Source organism: Cupressus sempervirens, chromosome 9, assembly GCF_028749045.1.
Source record: "Cupressus sempervirens isolate cs-2001-9-10 chromosome 9, ASM2874904v1, whole genome shotgun sequence".
NCBI lineage: Eukaryota > Viridiplantae > Streptophyta > Pinopsida > Cupressales > Cupressaceae > Cupressus > Cupressus sempervirens.
In genome coordinates, this window is record NC_143126.1 from 54,607,417 (window position 1) to 54,634,406 (window position 26,990).

Here is a 26,990-nt window from a genome sequence, read left to right on the forward strand (position 1 = left end):
TATGATCAGGATAATATTTATATAATTGCAGAGTGGCGGTATGATCAGGATAATATTTATACAAGTACGAGTGTTTATAATGTTAAATGTTTTGATCTAGAATAATTCCATCACAATGATATTGCTCACAGGACTGAATTATGTGGTTTTGGTTTCAAATTCTTTGTCGCACTCTATTATTAGTTTAGAATATTGTATTTTATTGTTTTGGATGAAAATGTATTTGATTGATTTGTGTATTGTATTATTATATATTATATTTTTTTTGTCTATTTCAAAATAATGTAATATGAGTAAGATCACCTTTATTTAGTTTATCTTAGTTTAATATTATATCAGCAATAAAATGAATATTACTCTCATTTCCTTCAAATGTACCTTTTCCTTTTTGAGAAGGTGGAGGTTAGTCATCATAGAGTAGATGACCCTAATCAAGAAGTCCACAAATATGGCAAAGTTCAAGTCTAGGTCTAACATCATACCTTTCATTTTTTCAACTACCTATCGGAGGATCACCATATCCTCATCTAGTGAACCACGATCTTTCCCCTTGATAGTTTCCTTTACATAAAGTGTTTCCGGCAAGGTGGGCTAGGGGGATCCTCAAGTATTTTCTTTTTATTGGAGGTGGACTTTTAGGAAGGGAGGTAGAGGCAACCTTGACTTCTTGGGGGAGGGGTGGGGAATGGAGGTGGTTGTCAGGGGAAAGGAGTCCACTAAACCCTTAGCAACTATGTCATTGGTGAGATCCTCTATTTCCATTACAAAACTTGTTGAGATAAATATTGTATCCCTTCTCATGGAAGAAGTTGTTACAAATAGTAGTCCACCAATATAACTTGGGGGGGGGAATCAGTTATATAAGAATCTAAAACATTTAACCTTTTAAACAATCTCAACCATTCAATCCAAGTAAACTCTAATCATAAAGAGATGTGCATACATAATTACATAGTCATAACAATGTTCTGCAATGCTCCCCCATAGCATTAGCATTCACGCTAACAATCTCCCCTTTTGGCATTGATGGCAACATAGATGAAAAACATCTAGTTCCAAGAATACCAATAGGTCTCTTCATTAATCAGATCTTGCTTCATGCAAATCATTTATTGCAACACTTCTCTCCCATAGTACAAACTCTCTCCAATGTTTTTCATGTCACTCTCTCCCCCATTGACATCAATGTCAAAGATAGTACATAAGTTGTTTAGTTATTTGAACATACAATAATCTATTAGCACAACCACAAGGAGGTCTATTGCTTTACAAATTTTGCATATATCTTTATAAACAATGCAAGTGTCTAAAGACACTATTTCATACCAATTACCTATTACCAAGAGTCCTTGACTAACTCTATTCATCACGAATACTCCCCCATTGAGGAAGCATCACCATTCAATCTAGTTTAACAATGGTGCTATATACCCTAGAAAGATGCACTTTTGTATCTTCTATTCTGAACTAGGCAGGGGCATAACCCCAAGCATACCTCTCAGGTACTCAAACGTATCCTTTGGTAAGGCCTTTGTGAAAATGTCTACAATGTGTTCCTTAGTGTTAATGTACTCCAGTCTGATTTCTTTCTCAGTAACTTTCTCTCTCAACACATGAGATTTTATGAAAATGTGTTTAGTCTTAGAATGCAAAATAAGATTCTTAAACATGTTAACTGTACTTGTGTTATCACAATAAATGATAACAAGTTCTCTAAATGTAATTCCAATATCCCTCATCATATGCTTCATCCATATGACTTCATTACAATTGTTTGCTGCTGCAACATACTCTGGCTCTGTAGTTCTTTGTAGGGTACAATCTTGCTTCTTATTGAGCCAAGAAACTAATCTTCCTTCAAGTAAGAATGCTCCTCCATAAGCATTTTTTTTGTCATCCTTGTCTCTAGCCCAATCAGCATCTATATAAGTACAAAGAGTGAAATCATTGCTTCTGTCATAGTAAATGCCATAATTTGATGTCCCTTTTAGATATCTGAATATCCTCTTTACTATTGCATGGTGATATTCTTTAGGGTCAGCTTAAAATCTTGCCACAATTCCAACTACATTAGCTATATCTAGTCTGCTATGAGTCAGATACTACAATCCTCCAACCATAGATCTGTACTTCTTTTGTTCAACAGTAGGTGTCTCATCTTTTCTTTATAACTTGTGACCAATTACCATAGGAGTTCCAATAGGTTTACAATCTTCTAGACCAAATCTTCTTAGCAAATCTTTTAAATACTTTATCTGAGAAATAAAGATACCTTCTTTGTTCTGAACAATTTTTAATCCTAAGAAAAATTTCATTTCTCCTATCATGCTCATTTCAAACTCATTCTTCATGTCTTCTAAGAATTTGTTGCTAACTTCATAATTTCCTCCAAAAATGGTGTCATCAATGAATACAATGAGTATTAACAAACCATTTTCTATTTCTTTTAAGTACAAGTTACTATCTATTGTTCCTTTAGCAAATCCAAACTTTGCTAAGTATTTCTCCAATCTTGCATACCAGGTTTTAGGTGCTTGCTTTAATCTATAAAAGGCTTTCTTTAATTTACAAACCATATCCTTCTCTTTTGTCAAAGGAAAACCTTCTGGTTTCTCAATATAAACTTCTTCTTCAAGTTCTCCATTCAAGAATGTTAACTTAACATCCATCTCATATACCTTAAAATTCTTATTTGTTGCATAAGCCAGGAACATTCTGACTACTTCCATCCTTGCTACAGGTGCATATATTTCCTCATAATCAATTCCTTCTTGCTAAGAGTAGCCTTTGCATAAAAATATTTCTTTATTCCTTATTACTTCTCCTTGTTCATTCATTTTATTTCTAAATACCCATTTTGTGCCAATCATAGTTTTGTCCTTTGGCCTAGGAACTAATTCCCATGTGTCATTTATAATTATCTACTAAATTTCCTCCTCCATTGCTTTTATCTAATGATCATCTTTGATTTCTTCATATTTACTCTTTGGTTCTACTTGAGATATTAGACATAATTCTTCATTGATTCAGTTTCTTGTCATTACTCACTTTTATTTACTTCCTATTATCTAATCAATAGGATTCTTTTTTATCAAATTCCTGTTTGAGGTAGGAGTTGTTGCTTCAACTCCTATTTCAACTACTGTTCTCTGTTATTCTCTTACTACTTTAGTTTCCACATTATTCTGCAAATCATTGTTAGTTTTGAGAAATAGTTCATTGCCTCTATTGGTCATCCTAGAACAACCATCTCCATCAGAGTTATAATCCATCATCTTCTCCTTAGTGCCAAAATTTTCATCAATTTTAACATTTGCGCACTATACTATATTTTTGTTCTATAGTTGAAACATTTTTAAGCTTTATTTTTTAATGAAGAGCCAAGAAACATAACTTCATCACTCCTTGGATCAAACTTACTGATATCATCATCTCTTTTGATGTAACTTTTTCTTCCAAATATCCCGAAGTATTTGACTAATGGTGAGTGACCAAACCATAGCTCATAGTGTATTTTGTCCATACTTTTCCTAATTTGCACTTTGTTCAGTGTGTATACTGCAATATTGACTGCTTCTCTCCAAAAGGTTTTTCGTACATCATTCTCGAATAGCATAGCTCTTGCTACTTCAGCAATTGATTTGTTTCTTCTTTCAGCAATCCCATTCTACCCAGTTGTATGGGCTGAAGATAGTTGTCTCCTGATACCATGCTCTTCACAATAGATATTGAACTCTTTATAAGTGAATTCTTCTCCTTTATTAGATCGTAGGTTCTTGATTTTAACTCCAAATTCATTCTCAACTTTATTCTTGAATATCTTGAATTTCTCAAATTCCTCTAATTTTTATTTAAGAAAAGCTACCCACATCATTCTAGTAAAATCATCAAAAATAAGAATAAAGTACCTTTCTCCATAGAATCCTCTTGTTCTTGCAAGACCACTTAGATCTGTATGAATGAATTCCATTTTTTGTGTAGTATAAAACTACTTGCTAGGAAATGAGACTCTTTTCTTCTTGGCCAAGATATAGTCCTTACAAATAATGTCAATGGGTTTAGTGATCTTAGGTAAATCTCTCATGGAAAATGTATTACTGGCTTTCACAATGTTATCAAAGTTAATGTGACAAAATCTTCTATGCCATAACCAACTCTTGTCAATCTTAGCTACCAAACATGTTATTTCAGTGGAGTTTAACTAAAATACATTACCTCTAGTTCTTGTGCTAGTACCAAGTATTTTTCCTTCCTTGTTTTTGATAATGCATGTGTCACTACCAAACTACAATTGGTAACCTTTGTCCATATGTTGTCCAACACTCAATAGGTTATGCTTCAGTCCATCAACAAAATAAACATCATCAGTATATGTTTTACCATCTAGTGTGATAGATCCAATTCCTGTAATGTGACAGGCTACATTGTTCCATACTCTGAAAATTCCTCCATCATGGCTTTTGAATTTGACAAACTTGCTCATATCTCTAGTCATATGATGTGAACAACCACTATCAATGATCCAATCTTTCTTTTCAACTTGTGAGATCAGCGCACTTTCTTCTATGATTTCTCTATCAAGATAATCCTCCTTTATAGCTATGAATCCTAAGTCATCTTCACTCAAGTTTTGATCAGATTCTTCTTCCTCTTCTTCCTCATTAGCATATAAACAATTTCTAGGTCTTCTAGACTTGAATCTTCCCTTATACTTTCTTTCTCATTTAGGATACTTAGATGCATAATGACCATATTCATTACATGTCCAACATTTAAAGATATTCTTACCATCTTTTTCTCTTTCCACAAGAAGAACCACTCCTTCCTGGATCTTTTCCTCAATAGACTTGTTGCTGCTAGCAATATCTCCCTGCACTTTTGTGTTCTTTACTAAATCAGGTTTAATATTTAGTGCACTAAATGTTGTCTCAACCTTTACCAATTCTCTAGATTGTTTTAGATCAAATTCTGCAGCTTCCAATCTACCAAGCAATGTTTCTTTGGTGAAATTAGTAGTACAAGGTATCATTAGCTAAATCATTTGTGCTACTATCTTGAAAGGTGGTGTCAGACTTTTCAAGATCTTCCATGTCACTTCATCATCAAATTTATTTCCATCAAGAGATGTGATTCTTGCAACAATCTTAGATATTCTGCCAACATAGCTTATTACAGATGTATCTTCCATCATTCTAGCATCTTGGAATGTGCAATACAAATTTTACAATCTAACCCTTTTCGCATGTGTATCACCCTCATAATTAGCCTCTAAATTTTTCCAAATCTCATGAGATGCTTTGAGTTGGTTTACTTGTCTATACTCACCTTTAGGTAGAGCTAACAATATTACTTTTCTTGCCCTTATGTTGCACATAAATACTTCTCTCTATTCCTCAGTGTAGGTTTCAAGATTTTATTCTTCTGAATGTTCTTAGATGCCTTGATTACAAGCCAATATCCTAGACCCATGCATGATAAATGAGTCTTCATTTTATCCTTCCAGCTATCATAGTTTGTGCCATCAAATCTAGGATTTCCTTCCTGAACAAATTCTCCATGGATCTCCCAAAGTTGTTAAACTTCCCTTCAAGGACTTGAAGCTCTGATACTAGTTGTTAGAAATAATAGTCCACCAATATAACTGAGGGGGGTGGGGGTGAATTAGTTATATAATAATTTGAAACATTTAACCTTTTAAATAATCTCAACCATTCAATCAAAGTAAATTGTAATCATAAAGAGATGCACATACACAATTACACCAAATATGTTGACTAGGGAAACCCTTGATCAAAGGGAAAACCCCAGTGGGAATGATGCCCAAAAAATGATGTACTAATATGAATATTCTTTGTTAGAGGATGGACCCTATTAGGACTCTATTACAAGACTTAGTACAAAGAGTCCCTATTAGGAGATTCCAATCATGTTAGGAGTTGTAGAAGGTAGTTGAGCCCACTATCCAAATAGCTTCAAGATCATATCAATGAACCCACTATCCAATTGATCTAGGTACAATTCCTTTTTGAATAATAGATGCGAGACAATATTTTACTTCTTCCACTATCCAGTACGTCAAACTTCTTCACCTTGAGATCATGCAATCAGATCTAGAACTTAGTATCCATCAAGAGTAACCCTTAACATCACTTACACACATTAGCAAATCACTCTGCTTTGTTGCTTAACAATATGCAATTCTTCTCTATTTCTCAATCTCAATCATGATATCTAAAACTTGGAAAAAATCTTTCCTTTATTCCACACTCAATATTAAATCCTGGAGTCGGCTTCACATTTTATCATACATTTATTAAATGAAATGCACATTTAATTAATTTTATCGGCTCATAGTTATACCCAAACTTTCACATGTGTGACTTATGTACCTACACACTCACCGATATCATTAGTGGTCAGTGTAATACCTTCAGTTAACTGTGCACCCCTTAATTCCAAATATAATGTGTTGTATTGATTATACAATAGAAATTGTTTTTCCAATGCTCTACTTCCATGCGGTTCTCTATAAATCATTAATCTTTTCCATACTCTGTCAATTCAGGTTCTATGCACTTGCCCATGTGTCCAATACATACTGTAGTATGTGTTGGTAACTGAACATAAGTAGATATGAAATGTAATGTCCTTAATAAAAAGATCATAGTCTATTGCTCTATCAGTCTTTTTAAACTAATTACTATGTTGTCATCAATGACAAACACAGTTATAACAATGTTCTGCAATGCTCCCCCATAGCATCAGCACTCATACTAACAGAAGTCTCTATCAGTAGGGAAGTTACATGCTACTCTCTTTATTTTTTCTAACAATACTATCCTTTTTATTTTCTCTTTCTCTCGACTCAAATTTTGATTCTACCTCCTCCAAAATCCAGTGCCTAATTGTCATTTGCTTCCTCTAAGAGTTGGAGACAATTTGATGGGAGTGCCTACATCCACCTCCTAACTCATTATCTAAGACATCCCAATCCACTAAGGGTTCCATCATAGCCTTCTTCTTAGAGATAGAAATTGAAGACTTTTGCTTATACTTCTCATCACTAATAGATGGAGAGTAATAGGTAACCTAAGTGGTAGGGTTATTAATGAAAATGATGGTGATATCTTATATAAGGCCCTAGTACAAGATAACATAATTATTATTTGATTTTTTTTCCAACCTAATCTCCATAATGAAGTCCTCTAAAAATTGCAACAAAAAACTATAGAATGAAAATCTCATCAGGATCTGTAAAATAACTCAACAAGTGGAATGGTGATATTATTTTACCCAAAACCATTCTTCCTTGGCTTTGAAATACCTATTAAGACTGGTCTCATCAAGGATATTTCTAACCTTGTTCCACTTCCTACCCTCCATGAAAATCCTAGTGGCCTACTCAAAAAAAATTTCATTGTATTTAAATGTGATATCATCTATAATACTTTTATGTTGCTCTAGGTGTTTATCGGCTATATGAAAAAAGGTTCATCATATCCTTCCATGGCTTCCATAAAAGGAAGAAGCCCATCTTTTTATATTTTTATTCAAATGCAAGGATCCTTCAACTATTCATCCTCTATTTTTATCAGCTCAATCTTTGATCATATCCCCACTCATTTCAAGGTTTGGTCCATATTTTATTCCATCACCCCTAGCATGAAGATAGGGGGAAATATTTGAATATATGAAGGTAACAATAAATTATAACTACAAAATTTCTTGAAATGATGTATACAAATGATGGAAGTAATAGGGACAACTCATCAATAAATCATATCACTATATTATTTTCACAAAATTGGTCAAAAAATGTTCACATCAATGTGGCACAAATCCACATGTGAAGAGTATTTCCTTTAAAAAAATTAGAATGGAGTTGTTGTAGAAACTGAGCTTTATGGGCAGTGTAAGAACTTAAATCTCATAATTGAAAATACAACTATGAGTTTAGCCAAAGACAACTCTTCAAATCTTAATTGGGTCACAAAGATAATAATAAAGAGCAACCTCATGAACAAAAAATTATGAAAAGGGTTCAATTGTTCAAAATTTAAATTGTAACCATAACCTACCAAAAATATAGTGATGTTGCTACACCAATAGGATAAACCAACTTTCTAAGCATAAGTAGGGGTCGATGAAGTTTTTTCACTCTAAACGATAGTTTGAATTTATAAAGGAAGGTAGGCCATGTTTCTCCAACACCTAACATCTTCCATCTTTAGGCATAGTTTGGCCTGCATGTTGGCAACTATATTACACTTTTTTAGGTGCAAAGAGTAATATTATATTCCAACCTAGAAATAATAAGATAGACATCATTAAGAATTATAATCATAGACTAGGCCATGATTGACTATTTATTGATAACATTAAGCACATGCTTAGAGTTAATTTAAACCAAAATCTTACTCCTCCCAAAGGAGCTACTATCTTATCACATTAATAGAAGGCCAATAACTCCACCATATTGATAGAGTTGGAGCCAAATTTTCTTGATAAAGCTAGAATGCAATTCTTTATTCCATCATGGACACCATGACTACCAATCAAAATGAAATCTTTAGCTAGCTCATTAAAATCATGTTTGATCCTCTTGGGGGGTGAGCATGGATCCCTTTGAGAGGGAGAGATGGAGGGCTTCTTGTAATGCAAAACTCACATATTCTCTAGAATATTGTTAGCATTAATGAGTGAAATCACCTCTCTAGGGTTCTCAATATTTCTAAAAATCCATTTATTCCTTTATTTAGAAATATTCTAGAAACTCTATTGTAACATACCCTACCAATTCTGCCTTGAATTTTTCAATTTTTTGATTCAACGATGTTTTGTCAAATAGTTGGTGTGCAAAGTCTGATTTGAAATTTATGAGTTTCTTGTTCAAATGTTAAAATTCTTCTCTACCAAACAAATGAACATATGATATGAAGAATAGAAAAGACAAATATCTTGGCACTTGAACACTACTACAAATATGCAATGTAAATAGTTCTTATGGATTGATCATTAATGTCACATGCACTTATCCTCTATTCAAGATATACAAACTTCATATAGTTGTGTACAAAAAGTGACTAAATTTATAATGCAATGACTATTACACAGTGACTAAAATGACTATTATACAGTAACTGAATATGCAAACCCCTTCACAATTATGACATCCATACATTCATCTAACTATTGTAATCGGGTGCAGAAGAACTTGGAAATGATATGATTTCTATTGATCAAAATTTGATGATGAATGTCCAGTTTAGCAACCCCCAAACTATCCTTGGTGCAGGTCCGACTCAGTCCAGGAGCAAGCCGTACAGTATGGCACTGTATGGAAAATATATATTAGCTTTTGCTACAACAATGGCTACCGAAAATGACCTATTCTGAAACACCCAGGCTCTAGCAATGCCACAAAGTTGGAAACATGTGATTTGTACCAGGAATGATGGACTTATGACCTCCAATGTGCTTCTAGGAAGACTTGCAAATTCACCAGTTTGGTACCAAATTTGCAAATGAATGTTGTCCTCAAAATGATGCTAACCAGGCACTACCCCAAACTAGTTCAATGAATCTCAAGACCATCTATTTCAATGGTGTCAAGATTTCAAGCTTGAAGGGATTTTTTCCTTCAAACTATTAAGAAATAACCTCCAGAATATTGTCCAATTTCTTTGATATTTCCAACCCCGACCGAAAGAGAGCTATCCTCTTTCTTTTAATCCTTCCTCACTAGAACTATGCTTATGTCTTGCCAATGCGGGATATTAGTTTTTTCCCTTTTACAAAAGCTCATGTATGTGCTCTAAAGGGAGATCTTGATTTTTAATAAAGTGACTTTATGAAACATTATAATATTTAATTTAAATAGTCACTTTATTGTTATAACTTCAAACATTAAAATAATATACCAAATAAACTCAAAATCCCACATATAATAGCTCATCAGAGAGAGCTCAACAAAATGCATCACATCCTGTCACTGAAAATTGAAGGCACTGAATCCCACCTTGACTTACTAAAAATAGTAAGTATTTCTCAAAACCCAACAAAAAAACTCCATTTGGCATGTAATTAAATTTTTCTAGGCCAAATAACCTCGGATCCCTTTTGAAGTCTTGGTTAGCCCTTGGGACCATAAAAAAATGGGCTAACAATAACATACATCCAAACTAGCTAAGTGGGAGACATTATAATCCGCCCCTCTTCAAATTGCTTGTCCCCAAGCAATCTCAACTTAGGATGTGGAAGAATTTGCTTGGCCTCCCATGTCGCATACTCAAATGGTAGGTTCCTTCACTTCACTAGGTACTCCCTAATAGTCCACCTACAAAGCACCCTCTCCCTAGAGTCAAGTATAGACTCAGGAACCAAGATAAGCTTCCCGTCATCATCAAGAGGTGGCAATACTACTAAACACACCACATTGTGCCCCAGTTCCTTCTTAAGGCATGACACATGGAACACATTAAGCACCTTACTATCTACAGGCAACTCCAACTCATAAGCTACTTCACCCACTCTCCTGATTACTTTGAATGGTCCATAGTAGCATTGTTTCAATTTCTCTACTCCACTCTTCTTGAGAGAGGACTATCTATACGGTTGTAACATGAGGTACACCATGTCTCCTACCTCAAAAGACCTCTCAATCTTGTGCTGATTGGCATATTGCTTCTATTGATTTTGTGCCTTTTGCAAATTTTCCTTCAAGGATTGCATAATGTCCTGACACTCCTACAAAATATCCTTGGCCTTAGGCACCCTGTTGTCCCCAAACAACAAATCCAAGAAATTAGGACCATCATACTCATACAGTGCCATGAAAGGGGACATTTGAATAGACATATGGAAAGAGGTGTTATAGCAATACTCCCCTAAATGTAACCACTTCACCCAAGCCTTCTGTAGTCCTACAATGTAGTTTCAAAGGTACTCCTCAACCCATTTGTTCACTATCTCTATCTACCCATCGGTTTGGGGGTGGTAACTAGTACTCAAAGTGAGATCTGTTCCACACATCCTGAATGACTCCTACCAAAAGTGGCTCATAAACTTGTTGTCTCTATCGCTGACTATGCTTTGTAGCATCCCATGTAATCTAAATACCTCTCAAAAGAATAGCTCTATTGTTTGTGTTGTTGAATATGTAGATGAAATTGCAAAGAAATATGCAAATTTTGTCAATCTATCTACCACAATAAAAATACAATCCCAACCCTACGCCTTTAGAAGGCTTGTGATAAAATCCATGAGAATGCTATCCCACTTCTTCTCTAGTATAGGTAGTGGCTGTAGTGATTAGCCTAGAAATGAATGTTCCTGTTTGTTCTTCTCACACACTGGGCACTCCCTAACAAACTGTAGCACTTCAAACTTGAGCCCCTTCCAAGTGAAGTGTTCTTTGACCTACTAATATGTCTTAAAGAATCTTTGATGTTCAGCTAATGGTGAATCATGAAACGCTCTCAAGATCTTTTGCTTCATAGAAAACCCAGGTACCAAATAAATCCTCCCCTTGTAAATGATCAAATCATTTACAACAATATATAACCTATCCTGAATAGCCCCCTCAATAACACTAGATGCCCAACTATCCTTGGCATACTCTGCCATTATTATCTCTCTCCAATCATCCATGACTATCCCAATAGCAAGCAAATGAGGCCTCCTAGATAAAGCATCTGCGATAATATTTTTCTTCCCTTTGACATAGACTATGTTGAAATCATAGGCCTGTAACTTACTCACCCATTTTTGTTGTCTTTCATTAAGATCATTCAATCCAAGGAAATGTTTCAAGCTATTATGATCTATTTTTACTATGAATCAACTTCCTACTAAGTACTACTTGAACTTAGCTAGCACGTGCATGATTGATAGCATTTCTTTGTCATAGATGTTGTAATTTCTCTCAACACCTCATAATTTTTTTCTTTCATATGTGATGGGATGTTTTTCCTGCATAAAGACAGCTCCTATGCCTTCTCTAGAGGCAACACACTACAGCTCAAAAGGCCTAGTGAAATCTGGAATGGCTAAATAGGACATGAACTCATCAACTCCTTGAACCTATCAAAACAATCCTGAGACCTCTCTAACCACTTAAAATTGTCTCTTCATGTCAAGTTTGTAAGTGGAGCTTTTGTTTGTGAAAATCCTTTCACAAATCTATAGTAAAACCCACAAATCTTGAGAAATCCCTTGAGCTATGAAGTGTTCGTCGGTGGTGGCCAATCCATAATGGCCCTGATCTTGTTTGGGTCAACCCAAATGCCTCCTGCACTAATAATATGCCCTAGATAGAGCAACTCTATCGTCCTAAACTTGCATTTACTCATCTTGGCATATAATGACTCCCTCTTTAGAATATTGAGCACTATATCAAGATGCTTCAGATGTTCCTCCCATGTACTATTGTATATCAGTATATCATCAAAGAATATCAATATAAACTTCCTCAATTGATCTCTGAATACTCTATTCATACAGGAATGGAAAGTGGTAGGGGCATTAGTCAACCCAAAGGGCATGACCAAAAACTTAAAATGTCTGTAATGGCATCTGAAAGCTATCTTCTCCACACCCTCCTCTCTAACTCGTATCTGGTGGTAGCTAGATCTCAAATCAATCTTAGAAAAGTAGCATGCACCATGTAATTCATCAGTAAGCTCATCAATGTTTAGGATGGGGTATCAGTTCTTGATTGTTTTCTTATTCAGCTCCCTATAATCTATGCACATCCTCATTGTACCATCTTTCTTCTTCACCAATACTACTGAAGAAGCGAAAGGACTCTTTCTTGGCCGTATGTTCCCCAAGTCAATCAACTCCTTGATTTTCTTTTTCTATTTCATCCTTATATCTCTTTGGATGGCAGTAAGGTGTGATGATAACTAGCTTAGCCCCTTCCTCTAACTCAATAACATGCTTGATTCCCCTATCTGGGGGTCTCCCTAGAGGTATCTCACCAAACACCTTAGTAAGATTGGTTATTAGTTCCTACACATTAGGTGGATACTCTTGTTCATGCTGCTTTTTCATCTCATCCATTGCTCTAAACTTTGCTACCCACTGCACTTGATCATGTCTAAAGAAACTCTGCATCCACTTGAGTGACACGAATCAAAGTCTCCCATCTGACAAACCTCTGAGCACTATCTTCTTACCATTTTCCTCAAACCTCATTTCCAATTTTTGGAGGTTAAATGTAAACTCTTCCAAAGACTTCATCCAATTCATCCCAAGCACCATATCCTGATCACCAATGTTGACCACAAAGAAATATCCCACCATGTCATAATCTCCCAAAGGAAGCTAGAAGTTGGAGATTTTCTTAGTACAGTCAATCTTGAAGCCATCGGCAACCATCACCTTAAATCCCCTATGCTCCTCTATATGTAACCCTCTATGTGACACAAACTTCTCATCAATGAAGTTATGTGTTGCCACTATATCAATGAGTGCCACAAATATCTGTCCATCCAAAATCCCTCTAACTTTAAAAATGACGGCATCCTATGGACTAGACAATTGAGCCATCGTGCTATCATTTTGTGCTTCCTCATATGAAGAACCATCATCATCTCCATCAATTTTTGATGACTGCTCTTAATCTCCATCCACTGAATCTTCAATGGAAAAGTACTCCATTTTCTTAGTTTGTGCCTTCAATGGACGCTTATGTGAAAAATCCCAAGGTTCCTTGCAATGAAAACAAAGCTTCTTCTTCCTAAGATCATTAAGTGTCTCACTGTCCAACCTCTTACTTTCCTCCTTAGGTGGCTGAGCCTCTCTCTAAAATGGTTTCCTATCCGTATCTTTCCTCAAAGGGACATTCTTTTCCTAGAATTTACTCTTAGAAGCTGAAGAGGAATCCATGTCTCAAGCCTTCTTAATGGCTTCCTGCAAAGTGGGAGGGTTGAGAGCTTTAATCCATCCTCTCAAAGATAAGCTAACCCATCCATAAATAGAACCAGTATCCTCCATTTAGATACATCTATTACTAACACTATGAGTTTATGAAGCTTTATAATGTATGTTTCCAATGATCCCCGCTGTTTAAGCTAAGCTAACTCCTTGAAATGGAGTTTTGAGTCCTTCCTATCAAAATGTTTAATAAGTCTCTCTGTAAACTCCACATATGAGGTAATGTGTGCATGACCCATAGTGACCATACCATGATGCCACCACTCATGTGCTAACCCATCTAGATGAATTGTTGCATACTTAATAGCTTCTTCTTCAGGCATAGGGTTCAATCGAAAGTATGTGTCAAACTTTTGAACCCAAGCTCTTGTTATAGGCTTCCCTAAGCTGTCATAATATGGTAACTAAAGTTTCCCTACTTTCTTCTATAGCTCATAGTTCTGGTTCCTATCATGTCCATGTGGCATATGTTTCATCTGCACATCCATTTATTCTCTAAAGGTAATTGCAGTAGTAAAGTCTGGTCCTCCAACTTCCCAATCTCTCCTCAGCTAATCATGTATATCAATGATCTAGGGCTCTGGTACCAACTGCCTCGAAGCTCTAGGAGGAAAGGTGGGAATCATAGGCCTCGAACTCACTGTCCTAGCTTGTTGGGGTGCATGACCAAAAATTTTCCCAACTTGTTCACCTCCATTTTGTGTCCCATCCTAATTATTCCTATTCTGATTATTACCATTTTGATTATTCCCTCCCCCCATGCTAGCATTCAACCCCATCTGACGAGCCATCATCTACATCATAAGCTCCAATCTCTTATTATATTCTTGTGCCCTCTATTCTACTAATTGTTGTCCCTGTGCCAAGGTCTCTAATAACTGTAAGAATCTTTCATCTCCAAGATCCCCAGTATTCTGATCTCCTGTATTGCCAATAACTTGTTCACCTGTGTCAATATGATCCTCTAGATTTCCTTGTTCCTCTTGTCCTGTGTTTAGACAAGCTCTAGTTCTTCTTAAATTATAGTGATGAGTTAAAGGTTGAACACTCCAATCTATCATATCACCACCTGTTCATTGTGTTTGTACCCACTAGGATGGCAAGATAAAAAAGCTCTAATACCATTATAACATACCATACCAATTCTGCCTTAAATTTTTCAGTTTTTGATTCAATGACATTTTGTCAAATAGTTGGTGTGCAAAGTATGATTTGAAATTTCTAAGTTTCTTGTTCAAATGTTAAAATGTTTCTCTACCAAAAAAATGACAATATGATATGAAGAATAGCAAGGAAAATTATCTTGGCACTTGAACACTACTACAAATACGCAATGTAAAGAGTTCTTATGGACTGATCATGAATGTCACATACACTTATCCTCTATTCAAGATATACAAACTTCATATAGCTATGTACAAAAAGTGACTAAATTTATAATGCAATGACTATTACATAGTGATTGAAATGACTATTACATAGTGACTGAATATGCAAAACCCTTCACAATTATGACACCCATACATTCATATAACTATTGTAATTGGGTGTAGAAGAACCTAGAAATGATATGATTTTTGTTGATTGAAATTTGATGATGAATGTCTAGTTTAGCAACCCCCAAACTGTCCTTGGTGCAAGTTTATATTTAGTCTAGGAGCAAGCCGTACAGTATGGCACTGTATGGAAAATATATATTAGTGTTTGCTACAACAATGGCTATCAAAAATTACCTATTCTAAAACACCCAAGGTCTAGCAATGCCACAAAGTCAGAAGCATGTGATTTGGACCAGGAATGATGGACTTATGACCTCCAATGTACTTCTAGGAAGACTTGCAAATTCACCAGTTTGGTACCAAATTTGCAAATGAATGTTGTCCTCAAAATGATGTTGACCAGGCACTACCCCAAACTAGTTCAATGAATCTCAAGACCATCTATTTTAATGGCATCAAGATTTCTAGCTTGAAGGGATTTCATCCTTCAAACTATTGAGAAATAACCTCCAAAATATTATCCAATTTCTTTGATATTTCCAAGCCTAACCGAAAGAGAGATATCCTCTTTCTTTTAATCCTTCCTCACTAGAACTATGCTTCTATCTTTCCAATGTGGAATATTACTTTTTTCCCTTTTACAAAAGCCCATGTATGTACTCTAAAGGGAGATCTTGATTTTTAATAAAGTGACTTTATGAAACATTATAATATTTAATATAAATAGTCACTTTATTGTTATAACTTCAAATATTAAAATAATATACCTAATAAACTCGGAATCCCACATATGATAGCTCATCGAAAAGAGCTCAACAAAATGCATCACATCCTGTCACTGAAAATCTAAGGCACTGCATCCCACATTGACTTACTAAAAATAGTAAGTCTTTTTGAAATCTCGAAACGAACTCCATTTGGCATGTAATTAAATTTGTCTAGGCCAAATAACCTTGGATCCCTTTTGAAGTCTTGGTTAGCCCCCGGGACCATAAAAAAAGGGCTAACGACAACATACATCTAGACTAGCTAAGTGGGGGACATTACATCTATCAAGGGAATTTTTTCCATAATAACCTAATAGGTGAATGGGAAGAGAAAAACTTCTAGTTGAGCACAAATTGTTGAACATTCCCACTGAACACCCATGAGAGTTAAAAATTATGAAGGATGATAGCCTATACCTCTAATACAAAGGGACATGTGAAAAATATTTGGTATGTGCATATTAGCCTACACAGAATAATTAATCTCATGAATAAGTTTGTTGAACCTTGACATTTTTCTACCAAGGAGAGGTCACCTCCAAGCTAACTAAGAGGACATAGGAGATATAGATAGAGAAATCAACTAATTTTAAATTATCCTAAATGCATCTATCACAATTTATCCCAAATAGTCTTGATGTGAATAGAATTTTGAAATCTTGGGAAGCCATCGAGCCATGGCTTTGTTAGGCTAGAGATGGACTTAGGGTTGGACTCTCTATAAACCAGCAAAACATTAAGTGGTCACCCATATTTGATGTCCAAGGGATCTTGCTTGTTAAAGTTTAGGGGGGCACTGTGTTGGAAATAATTCTTCAAATTGTATGTTGCCATTGATGTTACACAAATGTTAGTATTAACAAAGTACATTCAGTATTCAGTATTAACCAATAAGTCAAGCAATGAAGGGTAGTAGGAACAATATAAAACTTGATAAATGAAGGAATTTCAGTTTTAACTATGCATTATTAGTATTAACCAAGTGGTTGGGCATCAAAGGACTTCTAGTATTAATTAAGTGATCAATCCCAGTATTGACAAAGCTTTAGCGAATTACACATTTCTATTAATAAGTAATTGAAGATTACTATTTGGATGTTTAATGTTTATTTGAAAGAGTATTCAAGCTAACTTATAAAAGCTTGTGATATTTAAGAGAGATCAAAAAGCTTAATAAAAAGAAAAAGAAAAAATATGGAATACATGGAATAAGATGGATATGTGATTGAATGAAACAATAGAGTAGACAAGTGTGGGAGATAAGAAACAAAGAATTTATTCTAATTATTATGGATCTGGAGGTCAACCCAAAACATAGATTTGAATCTAAAAAATAAGTTTCTTCATAAATCAAGTCAAATTACTGTTACCTTCTAACCATTGTAGTAGTGAAGAAATCTCTTAGCAAAGTTTACTTAATAGTCAGATTTTAAATCCTTTAACAAGGTGACATTTCAATTTTGAAATTTTTGAAGACCTCTAACTAGGACACTCCTAATAGGATGATCTAAATCCACTGAAAAGGTCATATTTAATAGGGTTGGCTCCTAATAAGGCTCACTTTAGAAGAGTAAAAATATTGTAACCAGTTGCATGGTAGTTTTCCCAAATTAGGTTTCTACGTTAAATCTTGGTGTCATTCATGTTCATGTTATATGCTTTATGCTTTATGCTTATACAACTAAGTTTTTGATAAGAAAAATAGGTTTTAAAGGGATCCTAAAACCCCAAAGTTGTTATATATCAAAGGGTTGTAAATAAAACAACATATGCCCAGAAACAAAACTTGGGCAACAAAAAGGCCAGATTGAAAGATAGGCAAAAAGCCAAACAAAAAACCTATAGAAACCAAAAAGCCAAAAGACAAAAATTGATAATCCTTTACTTACTCCTCCACCTTCCTTTCAAGGTCCTACATAGTTTTCACTACTTCATAGGCTTTCTGACACTCGTCAACCATTTGCTCTTGATTCTTCAAGCAGGTTCGATCTAGCTAGCTATGGGTTATGCCTATGATGGTTTCATCATCCATCCTATCTTCATCTCTATCCTTCTCCTCATTATCCTCTAGAAGACCCCTGGCTTTCAGCTTTCTAGCAAGAGTAACAATATTTTCATTGAGAGTGTTCAAAATAGAGATCATCTAGTTAGCCATGTTATGGTTGTAAGTCTCCAAATTTTTCATCCTTTTTTCGACCAACTTGATAGCATCCCCCTAATTTATCAAATTCCCTTTCTCAAATTTCTTCCCCTAGTTTTTGAACTATCTCGTTCTTTCTTTTACCTCCTCTAGTTCATGAAACAACCATTTAATTGATCTAAAATTGTCTATCTTGTTATTTCTTGCATTGTTAAGTAAGTTCATTCCCACTTCCCTTGCATTGTTAGTAATAGCCACCAGCACCAGTTCATTCCCACTTCCCTTGCATTGTTAGTGATAGCCACTAGAACTAGATCAATAAGTTCCTCCATCTAGATCTCTCCCTCTTTTTCTTCAAGGATTTGTGGATTCATGACTTCTCTCACAATCCCCAACTTTGAAGTTTTGACATTGAAATTTTTCCACGCCATATGCCTATCTTTTATCAGCACCTCACCACTTCCTTCCTTCATTTTCTCCTTTTCATGCTCCTATGGGGGACTTGGAGAGGGAGGAAGAACTGAAATCTCCAAACCAAAAACAATTTTCCCCTCTAAGGTTATGTTCTCCTCTTTCATCCTACTCTTCTTCTTTCTAGGGTTTTCAACTGGCTCCTCTCTATCTTCATCTTCCTCACACTTATTCTCTTCACTTGTATCCATGTCTTCACCTTCTTCATTAAATTCTTCTTCCCCTTAACCAATAGTTTTGGACCCAAGGCCCTTGGGGCATTTCCTACATGGAAACTTAGATGAAGTAGGTGTTTCCTTATCTTTTCCCCTTGCCTTCTTTCCAGATGAGAGATAAGATTCCTCCTCCTCTGAGCTATACTCTGAACCTCTTCCTAATCTAAAGAGAAGTTAGAACTCCTCATCTCTTTAGAAGCATCCCCTGCATGAGCCAGGGTTTTGCTCCTAGATTGTGCTTTAAAATGCTCATAGATAAAGATCAGTAAGCCCTCATGTAGGGCTAGGTTAGAAGTAGGTTTTTTCTTGTGCCCAGAAATGCTCTTGTGCATAGAAGAATAAAAATAAAATGGAAAGGAAACCTTAACCCCATAATGAAATTGATTAAGCAAAACAAAATGATGGGTTCTAACCCTATCAAATATAGTATCCAGAGATTTATACTCAGTAATGGCCCTCAGCACATACCTCTAGAGATTTTTAATCGAGTCCATCTCATAGTAGGTCTTGAATTTCACCAGTTCCTTTTTCTCTTTTGTATTCTTAGCAAATTCCTTAAAACACATTTGCAGACACCTTTTTTTCTCTATAGAATTTTAACTCCTTGTTTGGAATTTCAGATGGGCAATGACCTCCATAGTAATTTGATATGACACCGCATCCACTTTGACCCTACCATCCTTCCACAAATTTACCATTAAATTAGTTATCACTGGGTCATATCCATGAAGCTTGGCAATATAATTTGCAATTCCACCCTTTTCAAGCTTCTCCCAGACTTTGGTTCTTTGCTTCTAGTTGTCTACCTCACCTACTGGCTCTCTCCTACTCCTTTCACCCACCATATTTGTAGCCTGAATGTTTACAATTTTCATAAATGTCATCCTCTATTTCCCTATCTCAATCCACTAGATACTCTATTCTAAACCACTTTGTCTTTCACCACTTTGTCTTTTAATACCGTAAAAGTGGTAAAGGAAATAGATGACCCATAAAGCATGTCAATTTGACACTATAAATGTCACCTGCCTGTTCCTCCCATATTTACCATAATTGCATTGGCTTTCACCCATACTTACATTAACTTCCATAATTAACTTAAGATTACACCCGTACCTCCCTAGATCCTCTCTTGATTGATTAGGATTCTTGCATCTACCAGAATATTCTCACCAATATTCCATATCATCGTTGTTTCTTTCTTTACTACTTCATTGGCAAACCAATTAGCCATCAAGTTAGCCTCCCTATACTCATGCCTTACATAAATGCATTCAAATTTGCCAAGTTTTTTACAAATTTCTTCAATTATATTTGCAATTTTCAAGGTGGGATGAAGACCCCCTTTAATACATTTGATAATATTATTTGAGTCCTCCTCCAACCATAATTTTTGACTTTTACATCCATGGCTAATTTAACTGTGTGGATAGTAGCACTGGCTTCAACATAATGGTTTGTCTGGATTCCCAAGGGGTAAGAGAGACTGGCAACTCCACCGCCATGACAATCTCTAATTATTCCTTTGCATTTGAAAAGACTAGGATTTCCTTTAGCCTACCCATCAAAGTTAGCTTTATGCCAACCCTTAGGTGGGAGTTTCCACTTTACCTCCTATCTTTGGGTCTCATGTCCTTATCCTTTTCCTTAATCCTACCTTCGTCTTCAATATCTCTATCACTTCTACAAATAAGTTACTATAGGTTAAAATAGATTAATATTCATAAGATTTGTTTGTCTTTGAAGTTAGTTTGTTAATCGAGTTACAACAAGAACTTAGTTTTAACCAAGTTGGGCAAAGAATTGCATTATCGGTGAAAAGTTTGATTTGACATCTAGGGACAAGGAAATTTTTTTTTGGTAACTAATTCACCCCTCCCCTCTCAATTACTCTCTTCATTCCAAAGAATTGGTATTAAAGTATTTAATTCTTGTCAAAAAGCTTTCAAAAACCTAAATTAAAGAGTGAGATGTCATATAGGATGCAGATTTCCAAGCTTAACAGAGAAAAATTTTCAGCATGGTAGGAATTGATGAAGATTTACCTATCAAGCATTGGAGATACTGGTATGTTCTACCTAGAAAATAGATATGTACCACCACCCAAACCCATAACTATGGAACTATTGGTCAATAGTTTGTTCTCCTGTTAGAATTTAGAACTTGACTCTTTCAATTCCTAATTTTTTGGAGAAACAAAAAGATGCTACAAATAAATGGGTCAATATATGTGTTATAATATCACTGCCTTCTAAATTACATGATATAACTCCCTTAGGACTTGCAATGATGTGCAATGACTATGCCTTTCTTAGATTAAATTTTATTGACAAAATAAGCTCTTAATGTGAGAGTAGTAAAGGCTAACCAAATTTCTTGTAGACACAAACAATTTAGGCAAAGTAGATTGGAACAACCTATCACACACAATGGAATGACTATAGTAGATTTTCTTGAGATTTTCTAACCCTTACTACTATTCTAAATGCAGATTAATTATCTGAATGCAAAAGAGGCAAGGAAGAAGACATGCACATGAGGGAAAGTGGAATTTCTTTAACTATTAGACTTGGATGAAATGGAATCCAACAAGTTGCTAATAGACTCGTCCACATTTATTCTTCAATTCCCAAAGAAACTACTTTTAACGTAACACGCAACAAGCAAGAGGAGAAGTAGAATCACATATGAACAAGTAAATGGAATTACCTATACTATAAGAACCATAGTGAAATAGAATCCACCTGATTATCACAAAATCACAAGTAATTGTCCTTCAACTCTCAATGCTGAACTAATCTATTGAATGGGCAACAAAAAATGAAGAGAAAATTAGGTAAGTGGAATTCTAGACTGAATTCACCATCAAGTTTTCCAACCTCTGTTTAATCAAAGAAAATTGCATTTGTAGTTTTGTGTCTCAATTTTGGAAAATCAACAATCACATAATAGAAATAAAATAAGAATAAAATATGAAAGTATCTAATCTTCAACATGGTATGGATACATGGCATCTTCCCCATTGATGATCCTGACTCCATGGCACTTCTGAAAATACATTATGACTGTTGATCTTTATGTGGCTTTAAAAATGATGCAGGAGCATCCATAGGTATAAGGGCAATCCTATGTCACCCAAAAAAATATACTTAGACTTAGTTTTTGTTTCATGTGTTTTCATTTTTGGATACCCATTTGGGTCAAATAAAGGTTCCAACTCTCACAGTTCCACTATCAGTGTTCGTGTAAATCCCGAAAAAATAGGAGTATGTAATTGAGCCATCATTTTGGTGAACTAGGAGGTGTAAATTGACCAAATGAATTTAATTGTGATTTAGAGCATTCCAGAAAAAGAATCAAGTCAAAAGGCCCCATGGTTTGAAAGTTATTGCAATTTTTTGAGTTTTGGAGACCTCCTAAGAATGCTTCAAAGTTAGGTTAGGGGCATTAAATGACCTCAAAAAGGGCCAAAAAATGGGGTATAAGCGAAGCTTGTCCATAAGGCTATAGAGCACTTTGAGAGCTTTTCAAAAATGTAAACAGTTCGTCAATTGGAGCTACAGTTCAAAAGTTATGCCTCCCGAAAGTTCGTTTACCATTTCTGGATTCTTCTAGATTTGCGCCGACTTCTAATGCAGCTTCTGGAACCTTCTATTTGATCGGTGGATGCCTACTAGCACTTTCTAGAATGTACTCCCAGTCCTTAACCCTCCAGCGTCTATTTAAGGAGATTTTTGGCATTATAAAAGGCAGTTCAAAGTGGAGTTTGGGAGGAGGGACTGAAAGGAGAAATTATCTCCAGATTTATGCTATTGTAAGCCCTTAGGGCATGTTTTCAAGTTTATTTTCCTGTACTATTTGTACTAGCTTATTTTCTCAGTTAATATAATTTTCCCTTTTCTGTTGTGTCTATTTGGTTCTTGGGTTGTGTCCCTATCAAAAAACCTTGTGAAAGTCTTCATTCCTTTTGCATTCTATTGTTGGTGCCAAATCCATAAAATTTGTATCACAATAGCCACAACAACTTTGAATTCTAGTCGTCGATCTTAAATCAATGATCAAGATTAAAACTTGATAATTGTCTTTATGTTTCCTTTATCTCTTCTTCACAACTATCACTCACATGATATATTTACCTGATGTGATAATGAGATTCACCAACTATTATTTTGTTTCTTAGTTTCATAGCCTAGAATATTTTGAATTCTTTTTAGCTAGTGATCTTGTGATGATTTTTGAATGTTTAAACATTATCACTTTCATGAGATTGCAACTTAAAATATCTTGAATGCTTTGTAGCTAGTGACCTTGCAAAAACTATTCAACTTAATTATTGTTGTCTCTCACATTGTCGCAACCTTTTTTAAGAATTAACCTTAACACTTTGTGACACCTCAAATGCATGCTTTTGCTCCATCTCAACATTAAACTCAAGTTACCCTTAACATCTAATGATGATGCAATCTTAATCTTTCATTTCCTTGCAACCTTAACTCATTATTAACTTACACTGCCTATGATGTTGCGATGACTTAAACTTTTTCCAATTGGTATAGAAAGCTACTATGTCTAGATATATACTCCACTCTATTTGTTGATGACTCATCTAGGATAATTATTGTAATATTTTTAAAAGATAAATATAATGCTTTTAAAAAGTTCAAATTTTATTTGGCTAGAGTTGAGAAGGAAACAAGAAAGAATTTGAAATGCCTAAGATTAGATAGAGGAGGTGAATTTATCTCAAATTAATTCAACAAGTTCTGTAATGAAAGTAGAATCAAAAGATAGGTATCAACACCTAGAATACTAGAGAAAAATGGTACATAAGAAAGAAGGAATAAATCCATCATGGAGTGTGAAAAAGCACTAATGGTTGAGAAAAAATTTGCACCTAAATATAGAAGAGAACCAATCAGAAAAAAAATTTACACACTAAATTGAGTTTAACTAAAGAAAGGTAAAAAAAAAACAACTTATGAATTATGTTATGGGTATAAGCCTAATGTTTTTTATCTGAAAGTATTTGGAAGAAAATGCTATATCCTAATAGATGTAAGGAAAGAAAAACTTGATGCAAAAATTGATAAAGGTATATTCCTAGGTTACTAGACAATAAAAGTAAGGCATATAGATGTTTAAATGTTGTTGTTCACAAAGTTATAGAAAGTGTACATGTAAAGAGTGATGAATTTGTAGAATGAAATGAAGAACAAAGAAGAAAGGAGCCTAAAGACTATAGAAAGTGTGTTTACTATGAGGAGGAACCTAAGAATTTAACATAAATTGTTGAGGCTAACAAACATCAAAGTGAACCTATCAAGTCATAGGAAAAACAACCCAAGTTGTAGTTAATTCAGACAATGCAACCCAACTCACAAGAAGTTCAACCCAAGTTACAAGAAGTTCAACCCAAGTCACAAGTAGTACAGCCTAAGTTATAGTCAAATTAGCCAAAGGAACCCAAGTCAAAATTAGAGGAGCCTAAGAAAAAGATAGAAGATCTCAAGCATGTAGAACCAAGTTCAGAAACAAGAAGGAAAGAACCAAAACTTGCAAAATATGTCAGAAGACACCATGCACCTAAACAAGTAATTGGAGGAGAGAAAAATGACATACTAACAAGGAAAAAATTAAAAGCTACATGCTTTCTTAGTGAATTTGAACCTAGCTCTATAAAATATTCTTTAGAAAATGAAGGTTGGATAGAGGAAATATATCAATAAATTGAGAAAACAGAAAAGAGTAATACCCGGTCTCTTGTACATAGACCTGTGGATAAGAATGTGATTATCACAAAATTGATATTTAGAAATAAGTTAAATGAAAAAGGAGAAGTATCAATGAACAAGGAAAGTCTAGCATGCAAAGGTTATGCAAAAGAAGAAGGAATTGACTATAGAGAAACATTTTCCCCTATTGCAAGACTTCAAGGAGTTAGAATAATACTAGAATATGTTGCACATAAAGGATTCAAATTATACTATATGGATGTAAAATCAACATTCTTAAATGGAATCCTATAAGAAGAAGTGTACATTGAATAGCCTAGAGGTTTAATTGATCCAAAAAAAAAAGACATGGTATGCAAACTACACAAATTTCTATATGGACTTAAGGAGGTTCCTAAAGCATGATATGGAAGGCTAAATGGATATCTAGTAAGAATTGGTTTTGAAAAGAAAATTAATAATAGTAATTTGTCTATAAAGGAAGGACCACATGATAAGATATTTCTAGTAGAAATACTTGTGGATGATATCATATTTGGAGGAGATGAGATGTTATGAAAATTATTTGCTGAATAAATTAGGAAAGAATTTGAAATGTATATGTTTAGAGAAATAAAATTCTTTTTTTGCCTACAAGTTCATCAAATTAATGATGGCATTTACATCACTCAGTCAGAGTACATCAAGAAAAAATTGAAAGCATTTGGAATGGAAGATTCCAAGCTACCTGGAACACCTATGTCTTTTGGACATAAACTTTCAAAGAATGATGGTTCAAAGGAAGTATATATCAAACTGCCTATAGATCAATGAATTGGAAACTTCAATATGAGGTACACATAAGACCTGATATTACATTGGTGGTTGGTACACTTGTAAGGTTTTCTACAAATCCCAAAGAAAATTACATGATGGAAATAAAAAGGATTCTGAGTTACCTAAAAGGAACTGAAGAATATGATTTATGGTATAAGAAACAAGAAATCATGATGTAAGAATCTTTACTAATGTAGGTGGGCAAAGAAGTGTCAATGATAGAAAAAACACCAATGGAGGAGCATTCTTTATTGAAAAGATATTAGTATCTTGTACAAGAATGAAGAAGAATTGTATTTCTCAATCAACACTAGAGGCAAAGTATGTTGATACAGCAGTTAATTTTTCTAACATTATATGGATCAAGCAATTATTGTCAAGAATGAAGGAGGAAATTAGGAAACCAATTGTTATCCATTGTGAGAACACGAGTGTAATCAATATATCCAAAAACCCCATGATTCATACAAAGAGAAAACACGTTGCAATAAAGTGTGATTACCTAAGAGAATTGTTTCAAGATAAAAGGTGAGATTGGAATATGTGAACACCAAGGATTATATGGAAGACATATTTAAGAAGGCATTACCTAAGGATGTATTTATATATCTAAGAGGTAAACTAGGGGTTATTCCCCTATCTGATGCTCACTAAAGCGCACGATAGTGATGCATCAATCAAGTCTCATTAAAGATCTATCAAGTTGATGTAGATTGTCACACTTCAAGTGTGAAATAAAAAATATATTGCATATGAATCAATACAAAAGGTACATAGTAACTTTACGTATGTATCCCTCAGCATTTTCTTTCAAAGAGGAAGAGTTTGGTATTTCAAGAAGGAAACTATATAGATGATATAATTTATAGCAAAGAGGGAGAAAAATAAAAAAAAGTACACAACAAAGTGATGATAGGTATAAGAGGGATAATTCTTTTGGAAGCTATTGAGACAAATCATAGGCAAAATCATAAACGAAGGTGGTATGGATGAGAGTCAGAATCAACCAAAGGATATTATCAAATTGCTCATACTTTTATCATTGTATGTTGACATGTTGTGTTGCCATCAATGTCAAAGAGGGAGATTATTGGAAACAATTCTTCAAATTATATGTTATTAATTTTAAACAAATGACAGCATTAACCAACAAGTCAAGAAATGAAGGGTATCAATATTAACCAAGTAGTCGGGGAATGAAATGCTTTCAGTATTAACCAAGAAAATTCATTATTAATCAAGTGGTCAGGCATCAAAGGACTTCCAATGTTAACTAAGTGATCAATCCCAGTATTGGCTGAGCTTGATCATATTATAAGTTTGTCTATTAATTAACTAATTGACGTTAAGTATTTGGATGTTTAATGGTTATATAAAAGGGTATTCAAGATGACTTATCAAATCTTATGATA